Below are 11,437 nucleotides of genomic sequence, written 5' to 3'. Positions count from 1 at the left end.
CACCAAAATTGAGAAACCAGAGGACTCCAGATTTGTACAAGTTCCTTAGTTCCAATTCATATCTTACATGCCCCAAATGTTTCATCTTTTGCGCCTCAACACTTAAACTCAAGTCTTTGGGCATTGTACTCCATCTCTGTATTTGACCATCACCTCCTAGATGTACAGCATCAACCTGTGTTGTTAATGGATCTTTCTTTTTTTAAAAAACACTTTAAATTTTCTTTTGTTCATTGCAAACATATATATATGTTTATGTATATAGATTATTTTGAGCTACAATATATCCATCTTTTTAAAGTTTTTATGAGGATAGACATATTTTGCTACAATCTTTGCTAGAAGCAGAATTCAAATATATTGATTTGTTTTTGTTTGACAACTTTAAAGGGCTGGATTAAAAATTCAAATACAGTTGGGAAAATATAAATATAGACTGTATTCACCTATAGAAACAAGAACATGAATGTCTTAAATTCTATTAATATAAAAACACTAAATTTGTAATGTATTGCATGTACAAAGTCATTATCAGGATTAAATGAGGTGGTCCAAATGAAGATATTGGTAACTGCAATAAGTTAGTAGCCACTTAATAATTTAAATTATTATATGAATTTTGTTATTAGTTATACATTGGATTACATGTATTTATGACTTACCTTGGATGTTACTTAACACTCACTATAGTATTACTATCTCCCTAGGGGACAGAAATGCATTTAAAGTTCTAAATGACTAATTTACAAATGGATTTTGAAATAAAAAGAAATTAGTGTCATCATTTTATTTTATAAACAAGGCTCTATTTACTTGAAGGTAAAGCCATTTATTCAAATACAAAGGCATGATATGTTCTAGTGTAGCAAGCAATTTCTAAATGTTCTCCCTCCCTCACTGCAATAAAATATGGCAATGCATGATTTAAAGAATTGATTTCTAAGGTCTCAGAGGGAAAAAAAAAAGAGTTTAGAGAAATTTTGTAACTATTTTACTCCAAAATTAATTAGCTATGGGGAACTCACCAACTTCAATTTTTTTAATCCTCACTCAGGAATACTTTTTCCATTGATTTTCTTCTTCTTCTTCTTCTTCTATTTTTTTAGAGAGAGAACGTGGACAAGAGGGAGGGAGCAGAGAGAGAGAGGGGAGAAAGAAGCATCAATGTGAGAGAGACACATTGATTGGTTGCCTCCCACACACTCCAACTAGTGCCAGGAATTGAACCTGAAACTGAGGTAGATTACCTTAACTGAGAATCTTACCCTCAACCCTTCAGTCTGCAGGCCGACCTTCTAACCACTGAGCAACCAGCCAGCTCCCAGTTTCAATTATAAATTCATAGAAATGATGCAACAAACCACAATACCCTTGAGAGTGTTTACCTTTAATTCTTGAAATAGAAATCCATGTTCTATTCTAGTGAAGGGGCAATAAAAAAAAACACCTAATATTTTATTTTAAAGCTCTTTTATTCACAGTGATGATAATGTTACTTTAAAAGTTCAGGTATGGTCCTGGCCAGTGTGGCTCAGTTGGTTGAGTGTCATCCTATGCTGGTTCCATTCCTGGTGAAGGGGCACATACCCAGGTTGTGGATTTGGCCATTGGTCTGGGTGCGAGAGATGTCTCTCTCTCACATTGATGTTTCTCTCTCACGCTCGCTCAACTCAATAAAAACATGTATTTTTTGAAAGTTCAGAGAAGAAATATATTTTTAACTAAAATTTTAAACATTACAATTTTTCTATCAAAATGTGTTTGATGGGGGCTGCGAGTAGCCGGGGAGAGGTCAATGGGGGAAAAAGGAGACATATGTAATACTTTAAACAATAAAGGATTTTTTTAAAAAAATCTTTGTTTCTGGAAAGCTTTTCTTGCTGTCAAATACATGTTGAGAAACAATAAATCAGTATTTTAACAACAAAACTGATTCTTTTCAAATAAATGTTTCAACAAAACTTTTATTCCAAATCAGTGATCTTCTTACAAAATAATGAATGATTTCACATAGATCCAAAGTATCTTCTAACTACACAGCTTGGTTACTTCTTTTTACCTGCTTAGAGAGATAGCAAGCAGGTGTTTATATTAACTGTCTATGGGGGTTACTGAGGAAAAAAGATAAGCAGAAACCAAGATACACAAGGGGCTTGGTATATGTATGAACTTATAGATACGGTTTACTCCACCAAGCAGAACAGTTGCTAAGATATACACCTCATAACTATATTGACCATTGTGTAACCACATTGTATAACCATATTTTGACAGGAGCAGATGGATATTTCTACAGAATGTAAAATTTTGCTTTATTTTATATATATATTTTTAACTTGTGTTTGGGGTGAAAATTGATCCTCAGTTAAGCATATTTCCAATTTATCAAAATAGGTATCTGGTTTTGCATTGTAGGAGAGAAAAACTAATTTTCATTCACCCTTCTAAGTTCTTCTGGCTGATCTCATAATCAAATTGACATGAGAAAGATTAACTGGGGAAACTAACCACACTTAATCAGGTATGTCCATATGGGTGTTCTATCGGAATATGAGGACCATGGGGAAGTGGAGTCTTATCTGCTATTTTGAACTAAGGAGAAGGAGGATTGGGATTTCAGATGGACTCTGAAGGGCAGGAAGGCAATTCACATAAAGATGTGAAGGAAACATTTGCTGGTCTACCTTTAACTGTGGGTCGCAGAAAGGGCTTGGATCAAAGGGGCCTTGCTGGGTTCCTCCCTATCACACAAAGGTTACATTAAACTATAGTTATCTATGATGATAACTCCTTTCCTGGAGCAGGTCCTCTATCGAAATTCTTTTAGGCAGTTAGTGGAAAGGTCAAAACTTCTTCCTGAGTCTTTACAGATTTTGCTATTATAAGGGGAAGGTTTGTGGTGCCCTTTAAGGAATAGAATATGGAATACTAAGTCTAAATTTAAGGAAAAAAAGTAGTATTGAGTGGGATATTTACTGTTGATTGAGATTAACCTTAGCAAATTAGTAAATGAGATTACTAATGGTGGAAAGGTTACTTCCTAGAAGTATGAGACTGATGTATTGCTACAAAAGGTGACATTTTAATAACACAGCATGTCTGTGTCCATGTTTACTCACTGTTATTGTTTTCTAATCCTCACCCGAGGATTTTTTTCCCCCATTGATTTTCAGAGAGAGGGAAAGACGAGAAACACCAATGTGAGAGAAAGACATCAATTGGTTGCCTCCTGCCTAAGCCCTGACCAGGGCCTGGGCCAGGGAGAAGCCTGCAACCTAGGTACATGCCCTTAGTCGGAATCGAACCCAGGACCCTTAGGTCTGCAGGCCGATGCTCTATCCACTGAGCCAAATCAGCTAGGGCGTCATTGTTGGACATCCTTTTGTAGTTTGTTTTAGGCAATCACTATAAGTCATAATTATGGACACTGCATCAGAGTACATAACCTTGGAATAACAAGGACATAGAGTTGTATATCCATATCTACTATAACATCTAAAATTGCATATGGATAAGGACTGAGAAGACCCATGGATGAATTAACCCAGCTAATTTTTAATTTTTTTGTTTTGTTTTATAAACACAAACAGCACTTACCATGTGCTGGGCTTTGTTTTAAATGCTTTTCTATTATTAACGTGTTCGGTCCACTTAGTTCTATGAGGTAGGTGCTATGATTATCCCAGTTTTACAAATGGAGAAACTGAGGCAGAAATGTTGAGAAAGTGACCTATGGACACAGGTAGGAAGGAGTGGCGCTGAGATTGTTTGGCTCCAGAGTCCATGTTTTTAACCACTGTTGTGCTGACTCTCTCCAGTGGTTTTCCCCCTTAATGTTTTTGTTGTTGTTGTTGTTATTGTTCAGTGTTTCTATGGTAGATATTTGCTAATACAAATCAATAAATTCCTAAAAAACAAATAAATAAAGTAACCAGCTTAGCCCTGGCCTGTATGGCTCAGCTGGTTGGAGCATCATCCCGTACACCAAAAGATCATGGGTTCAATTCCCAGTCAGGGCACATACCAAGGTTGTGGGTTCAATCCCCAGTTGGAGTGCATATAGGAGGCAGCCAATCAAAGTTTTGCTTTCACATCGATGTCTCTCTCTCTTTCTTTCTCTCTCTCTCTCTCTCTCTCTCTCTCTCTCTCTCTTTATTTCTAAAATCAATAACAAGATATCCTTAGGTGAGGATTGAAAAAAAGAAAAGTAACCAGCTTAAAATAATATCTCGAAGAGGCATATTTGGGTGGCAAACTCTGCCCTCCCAATCATAATTCTTTAGGTTCCATATTGTAGAATGAAGCTTTAAACAGGTGCTTTCTCAGCACAATTGATGGCTGACATAGCCTGCCTTAGCTCTGTGAGCTTATTTCATAAACATTTGTTTTCCTCTGTTGCATGTCTAAATTGATGTCAATCTCATTTTCCCATAATTAAATCTTTTAAAATTTTTAGAAGTGATGTTTTATTATTATGTTAGTTAACTTCCAAAGAACACTTATTTTCATGTGGAAAAAAATTTCACATTTAGGTTTTTTTATTTTTAGCATATCTGTTGCTTTAGCTCATTTGCTTTTATATCATGCACTAGAGGCCCGGTGCATGGATTCGTGCACCAGTGGGTTTCCTCAGCCTGGCCTGTGCCCTCTCACAATCTGGGACCCCTCGAGGGATGTTGGCTAGCCAGTTTTGGCCCAATCCCCACAGGCCCGATCCAGACAGGAGGGAACCTGATCCTGTGCATTGAGCATCTGTCCCCTGGTGGTCAGTGTGTGTCGAGCAGTCGTTCCATCGTTTGGTCACTTAGGCTTTTATATATATAGATTATTTAAGAGTTTCCTTTGAGTTGTTTGAAGTCAAATAACAATAGTGCCATAAAATAAACATAAGTGTTTCTGTGGTAGATATTTGCTAATACAAATCAATAAATTACTAAAAAACAAATAAATAAAGTAACCAGCTTAGCCCTGGCCTGTATGGCTCAGCTGGTTGGAGCATCATCCCGTACACCAAAAGATCATGGGTTCAATTCCCAGTCAGGGAATATATCTTTTCATAAAAGATATATGATGCAATAGTGTCTCGGTTAGATAAATAAAAAATGCCATTTTCCCGCCCAAATGACAGAAAAAAACCTCACTATATTTATCTAAGAACTTTTTTGTTAAGGTAAGGGAAAAGGTATAACTGCCTGCATTTCTCCTATTTGAGAGGTATAAATTCAAAGTTAATTTTCTGGTCCATCCCAACAGAGATTTTGAAAATGATGACAATTCCCTTGACATTAAAAATTACAAATTAGTCCTGAAATAATTCTTTAAAATATTTTTAATAAATTAGCAGAACTGTAAGAACAATGTCAAATACAATGTATAAGTTTTTGTCACTTGTTATATTTCAATTTTCTACAGATTCTCATCAGTATTATAGTATACCTAAGAGTTTTCCTGAAATATGTCCATTCACACAAAAATTTTTATGATCAGTATGACCTAATGATTGAACATAAGAGTTGAGAATAAATATGACATTTTTATTTTAAAATATCTTCACTTCTCAGCTGATTTACTTTAAAATTTCACATGAACTCAGTTATACAAATTATGAGAGAATACTCTTCTCACTGTAGATGTTGCTCTTTTCACAAACTAAGGTTTAAGTTATCAAGTAATATAAAACATCTAGCCCTGTGGTTGCAGAGAGTCTTCCTGCTGACAAAGCACCAGCTTCTTGTAAGTGGCTTTAAAGCCAGAGCCTAGAACAGTTTAACACTAAGTGATGCATGAAGTTCCTCTACTTAACTTAATAAAGTGTTTACTTAAAAGTATTTACATGCTTGCAGTTTTATTCTAAAACAAAAATCCTCAGATCCAATTATAGAAATGTAATTAAATCACTTTTTACTTCTTAGAATCTTTCTTAGATGCTGCTATTTAACTACTATACAGAGGCATAGATACATGGAATAAACTGACAGATCTGAGGGGGGGCTGAGGGCTGGATAAAAGAAGGTAGAGAGATTCACCAAAGAACATAGATGCATAGCCCATGGACATAGACAATAGTGTGGTGAAGGCCAGGGGATGAAGAAGGGGGACGAGGTGGAGGTGGGCAAAGGGGGGAGTAAATGGATGACATCTGTAATAATGTCAACAACAAAAAAATGGGTTATCTAGAACTAATGAAGATAATTAGTAAAATAAATTTTTTAGTATAAACTGATAAAACTTTTCACTATGCTGACAAAAATGTTATCTCTCCTACATAATAAAAGGGTAATATGCAAATTGTCCCCTCTACCAGGAGTTTGACCAGGGGGCAGGGCCAGCCTGCCAACTGCCCAGGGCCCCTCCCCCCAGCCAGCCCCACCCTTGATCGACCCCACACACCCCAATTGGCCTCGATCAGTGCAGGCTGGCTGGACCCCACCCATGTACAAATTTGTGCACCAGGCCTCTAGTATACATATAAAAGGCTAAGCGACCATCCGACCGTCTGACGGGTAGCTATGACACGCAATGACTACCAGGGGGCAGATGCTCAACGCAAGAGCTGCCAAGCTGTGGTGACATAGTGGTTCTCAGGTGATGCACCCCAGAACCAAAGAGGAGGGAGCCCAATTCCAGGGTGCATCACCCAAGAACCGCCCTCTTGCAATCTGGGACCCCTCGGAGGATGTTGGAGAGCCAGTTTCAGCCCAAGGGACTCCACCTGCCGGAAGGATCCGCTCACTTCGCAGATGCCCTTCAAGTCGCAGCCCTGCCCCAGGTGAGGCCAGCTGGGGAGAAACCAAGGGAGGTTGGCTACAGGGCATATCCGGCCCATCTCGCCCAGTCATGCCCCGCCAGCCACCTTCAATGTGCACGAATCCATGCACTGGGCACTAGTCAATAATAATAACATTGAATTCATTTATCATATAATAAAACTACAGTGTAACTACAGATTTATACATTGGGATAGAAGAGGACAACTTGGTTATAAAACATGGAGTCTGCAGTGAGATTTTTCTAGGTTCTAATCTTGGCTCTACTATTTATAATCTAAGATTTTTGGGGGGGGTAAATTATGTAACCATTTTGTACCTCAGTTTAGTCACCTGTAAATGGAATGATAGTGGTACCACCTCATAGAGCTATGATAAATGTTAACTGGCTTGATATTTCCATTTAAAACAATACCTGGAACATACAAATACGTGTTAAAAGAGAAAGTGAGAAAATTAAAATTTTGAATTTATTTGAGCAAAATTAAATTAAAATTTGTCAGCATCCCATCTAGCAGATAGAATAGAGCTCTGAGGAGCCGTGCAAAATAAACGACTTTTATAGGCAGAAGGGAGCAGAAAGAAGGAAATTCTACTAGGCGAAAAAGTGGATTGACTATTGAAGTTACTTTCTTTTAGGGGATGGCAGAGGTTTACTAGTGCTGATCAGGTGATTTGTGATTTCTGATTGACTGATTTCAGAACCCATTGCTAGGAGAACCGAAACTGCGATTAAGTTTCAGTTTGGTGACTTGGAGCTTAGCATAAGCAACTTTATTTTTTTGGCTTATTTCCTTGCTTTTAACATATATTATATATGTGTTCAAGAAATACTTGATATAATAATGTGTTATTATATCAGGTGTAGCATAAAAACCATTTTCAATTATGTGATGTCTGCTATCTTTATGGCAGTTAGATTGTTCTAGAGAATAACTAATACAAGTTAATCTTTCATCCAGAGGAAAAATAAAAAAAACAACACCATACTTATCAAATTTGTTAATAATGTGGAACTGAGAGCATAGCTAATAGTTTGAATAACACATCTTCATAAAGACCTGTTAGAAAAAAATGAGCTGATTCTATCCAGATAAAATTGAATCAGGAAAAACAAAGTCTTGCGTTCACATGTTTTTCATCGAAATGCCGAGTCTAAACTGGAGGACTTTGTTTTACCAGAGGTTCTATGGTCCAGTGTTAAAAAGCAAAGTTCAACTCTGAAAACCTGAAGATCTAATTATCTTTATTAAGTGATTCATGAATTGGGCAGCATCCCACCTAGCAACTAGGAAGGCTGTCTGAGGGATTGTAGAAAATGGTCAGATTTCATAGGAATGGGGTAGGGCAAGGGAGTTGACCAAAAAAAAAAAAAAACCACAAAAAACAAAACACAAAAAACCTGTTTTTGACCAAAAGGACATCTTCTTTTGTGGTGAAGAAAATGGCAAAGGTTTTTACAATGCTGATGGCCTCTTCTTTGGATGGGGGATGGAGATGACCCCCTAGACAGATTACTTTACTGGTACTTGACCAAGAAATTCCAGACTGGTTGACGAAGATTTTGTTTCTGGGAGCAGCAATTAGGTCAGGTTTTACATCTAGGTTCGGTAGCATGGGCTGTAGCATAAGTGACGCCATTTTGGGTTTCCATTTTAATGCTAGTCAATGGCAGGCTCCAAATTTACCAGCCATATGATACTAGTAGTTGCCAAATTAACTATTAAACTTTAGACTGAACGAATAAATATGGCCCAGCTAGAGTGGCTCAGTTGACTGAGTGTCGTCCCATGCACCCAAGGGTTGCCTGTTCCATTCCTGGTCAGGACACATGCCCGGGTTGCAGGCTCGATGCCCAACCGGAGGTGTGCAGGAGGCAGCCAGTCAATGTTTCTCTCTCAGCAGTGTTTCGATCTCTCTCTTGCTCCCTTCCTATCGCTCTAAAATCAATTAAAACGTATTTAAATTTACCTGGTAACTGACATGATTATCTATGGCTAGTTAATTGGCTATATCCAAAGGAAAAACAAACCTCTCATATACTTATGACTAGAGGTAGTTTTGCAACTTAAAGAAGACTTCCACCCAAGTGAGGCTTCATCCCTCCCACAAGGACAGAGAGGTAGGGATGAGTGATGGTTCCCAGGTCCTTGAGAGACATACCTGCTTCATAAAGTTGGTAGGAGGATTATTTAGCTTCTAAAAAGATTTACATATATTTCAACAAGGCAGAGAAAGAAGTTACACATTTTCTGAAGTAAGGTCTTTAAGAGAAGCGGTAAGGGAGAGTTTGTTCCCTTATTTTCAATGTGGAGAATTTTCCATTATATTAAATTTATACCTGCCCTTGAAATGTAAGGGAGAGATTGGAAAAGTGGAAAAGCAAAGAGAGTCTCATGTACCAGCAGATTTAAGATGTAGAAAATAGCCGAAACTGGTTTGGCTCAGTGGAGCCTGCGGACTGAAGGGTCCCAGGTTCGATTCCGGTCAAGGGCATGTACCTAGGTTGCGGGCATATCCCCAGTGGGAGATGTGCAGAAGGCAGCTGATCGATGTTTCTCTCTCATCGATGTTTCTGGCTCTCTAGCTCTCTCCCTTCCTCTCTGTAAAAAATCAATAAAATATATTTAAAAAAAAGAAGTCTTCTTTCCTATTAAAAATAAAGATGCAGAAAATACAACTGGCTAAAAAGAGAAATCAAGGCATACTTTGTTTTATTGCAATTTTCAGATGTTGCATTGAGAGAGAGAGAGAGAGAGAGAGAGAGAGAGAGAGAGAGAAATATCAATAATGAGAGTCATTGATTGGCTGCCTCCTGTATGCCCCCTACCAGGGACCTAGCCTGCAACCCAGGCATGTGCCCTTGACTGGAATCAAACCTGGGGTCCTTCAGTCCACAGGCTGACGCTCTATCCACTGAGCCAAACTGGCTAGGGCATATATTGCATTTTTTTCGTATTGAAGATAAAACCTTCTACCAACAGAAAGATTACCACTCCCTGAAGGCTCAGATAACAGAATTTTTTTTAGCAATGTAGTATTTTTAATTAAGGTATGTACATTGTTATTGTTTAAAGACATAATGCTATTGCACACTTAATAGACTACAGTATAATATAAACATAACTATTATTTGCACTTGAAACCAAAAATTTGTGTTACTCACTCTATTGTGATACTCATCTTATTGTGCTAGTCTGATACTGAACCCACAATATCTTCTAGGTATGCTTGTACCTATAAATGAGTGACAGGAAAGGGTAGAGACAGAGAAAGAGAAACATCCATGTGAGAGAGACACATGGATTGTTTGCCTCTCGCAGGCACCCCAGTCAGGGCCAGGGATGGAGTATGCAACCAAGGTACATGCCTTTGACCAGAATTGAACCTGGGCCCCTTCAGTCCTTGGGCTGATGCTCTATCCACTGAGCCAAACTGGCTAGAGAATGATTTTTTTTAATTTAAAAATTTTTTTTTTTTTTTACATTCTGCTCAGTCCCCAGACTGGCTTCATCTTAAATCTGTTGTTGTTGATGGTGGTGGTGGTGGTGGTGGTGTGTGTGTGTGTGTGTGTGTGTTCATAGAATGGTTGCCAGGAGTAATTGGTTTACATGTTTTGTTTTGTTTTTACTTGATTTGTCAAGGAGGGAGAGAGAGAGAGAGAGAGAGAGAGAGAGAGAGAGAGAGAGAGAGAGAGAGAGACTCTTCCAGAAGACCCAGCAAATATCTCTTCACCTCTCCCCAGTTTGCATTGGGTCATATGCTCATTCTTTTTTTGTTTGTTTGTTTTTTTAATATATTCCATTGATTTTTTACAGAGAGGAAGGGAGAGGGATAGAGAGTTAGAAACATCGATGAGAGAGAAACATTGATCAGCTGCCTCCTGGCACACTGGACGTGCCTGCAACCAAGGCACATGCCCCCGACCGGAATCGAACCTGGGACCCTTGAGTCCGCAGGCCGACGCTCTATCCACTGAGCCAAACCGGTCAGGGCAATATGCTCATTCTTGAATCTGTAACGGTGGGAAATAATATAGGATTTTTCTGATGGAGAAATAGATGGTTTGATATAAAGAATACCTGGGAGAAATGGAAAGAAAAGAGGCATTTCTAATTTAAGGGAAAATTAGGGAAGAGATTGATCAAAGTTAATGTTATTAGTATCTGTAAGTCTAATATGAGTAAAATTAGCAGATATTTGTCATACATAAAAAACTCTTGATGGTCAGAAATAAATGACAGGAAAAGAAGAATAAATTTCTTTTTCACCATTTCCTTTTATTCTAATAGAGACATAAAACTCTGTTAAATCAACATGTCTCTAGACATTAGTCCTATTTCACACCATCTTAATATGAAAATAAGCAGGAATAGTAAAGTGTTTTTCTCCATCTGTTCCCTTTCTTTGGCTATGCTAGGCTCTGACACTGCACTCTGGGTTGAATATACCCTAATTAAAATGAAGTTTTACAAATGTGATTATATGGTAATCATTTCTATTCAGCTTTAATCATAGGAAAAATACCCTGGACTAATTTTTTACTATTGAGAACTAAATAAAAGTAGGGCCAACACAAATGTTATTTTATTCTCTAATTAATCCAGTAGCTATAACCCTATCATTCTAACAACACACAATCTTTGATGGGCCATTGTGGGGAGACAAGA

The sequence above is a fragment of the Myotis nattereri genome (assembly GCF_964212035.1).
Source record: "Myotis nattereri genome assembly, chromosome: 11".
Taxonomy (NCBI): domain Eukaryota; kingdom Metazoa; phylum Chordata; class Mammalia; order Chiroptera; family Vespertilionidae; genus Myotis; species Myotis nattereri.
The sequence above is the reverse complement of the archived record's forward strand: the minus strand, read 5'-3'. Positions refer to the sequence as shown.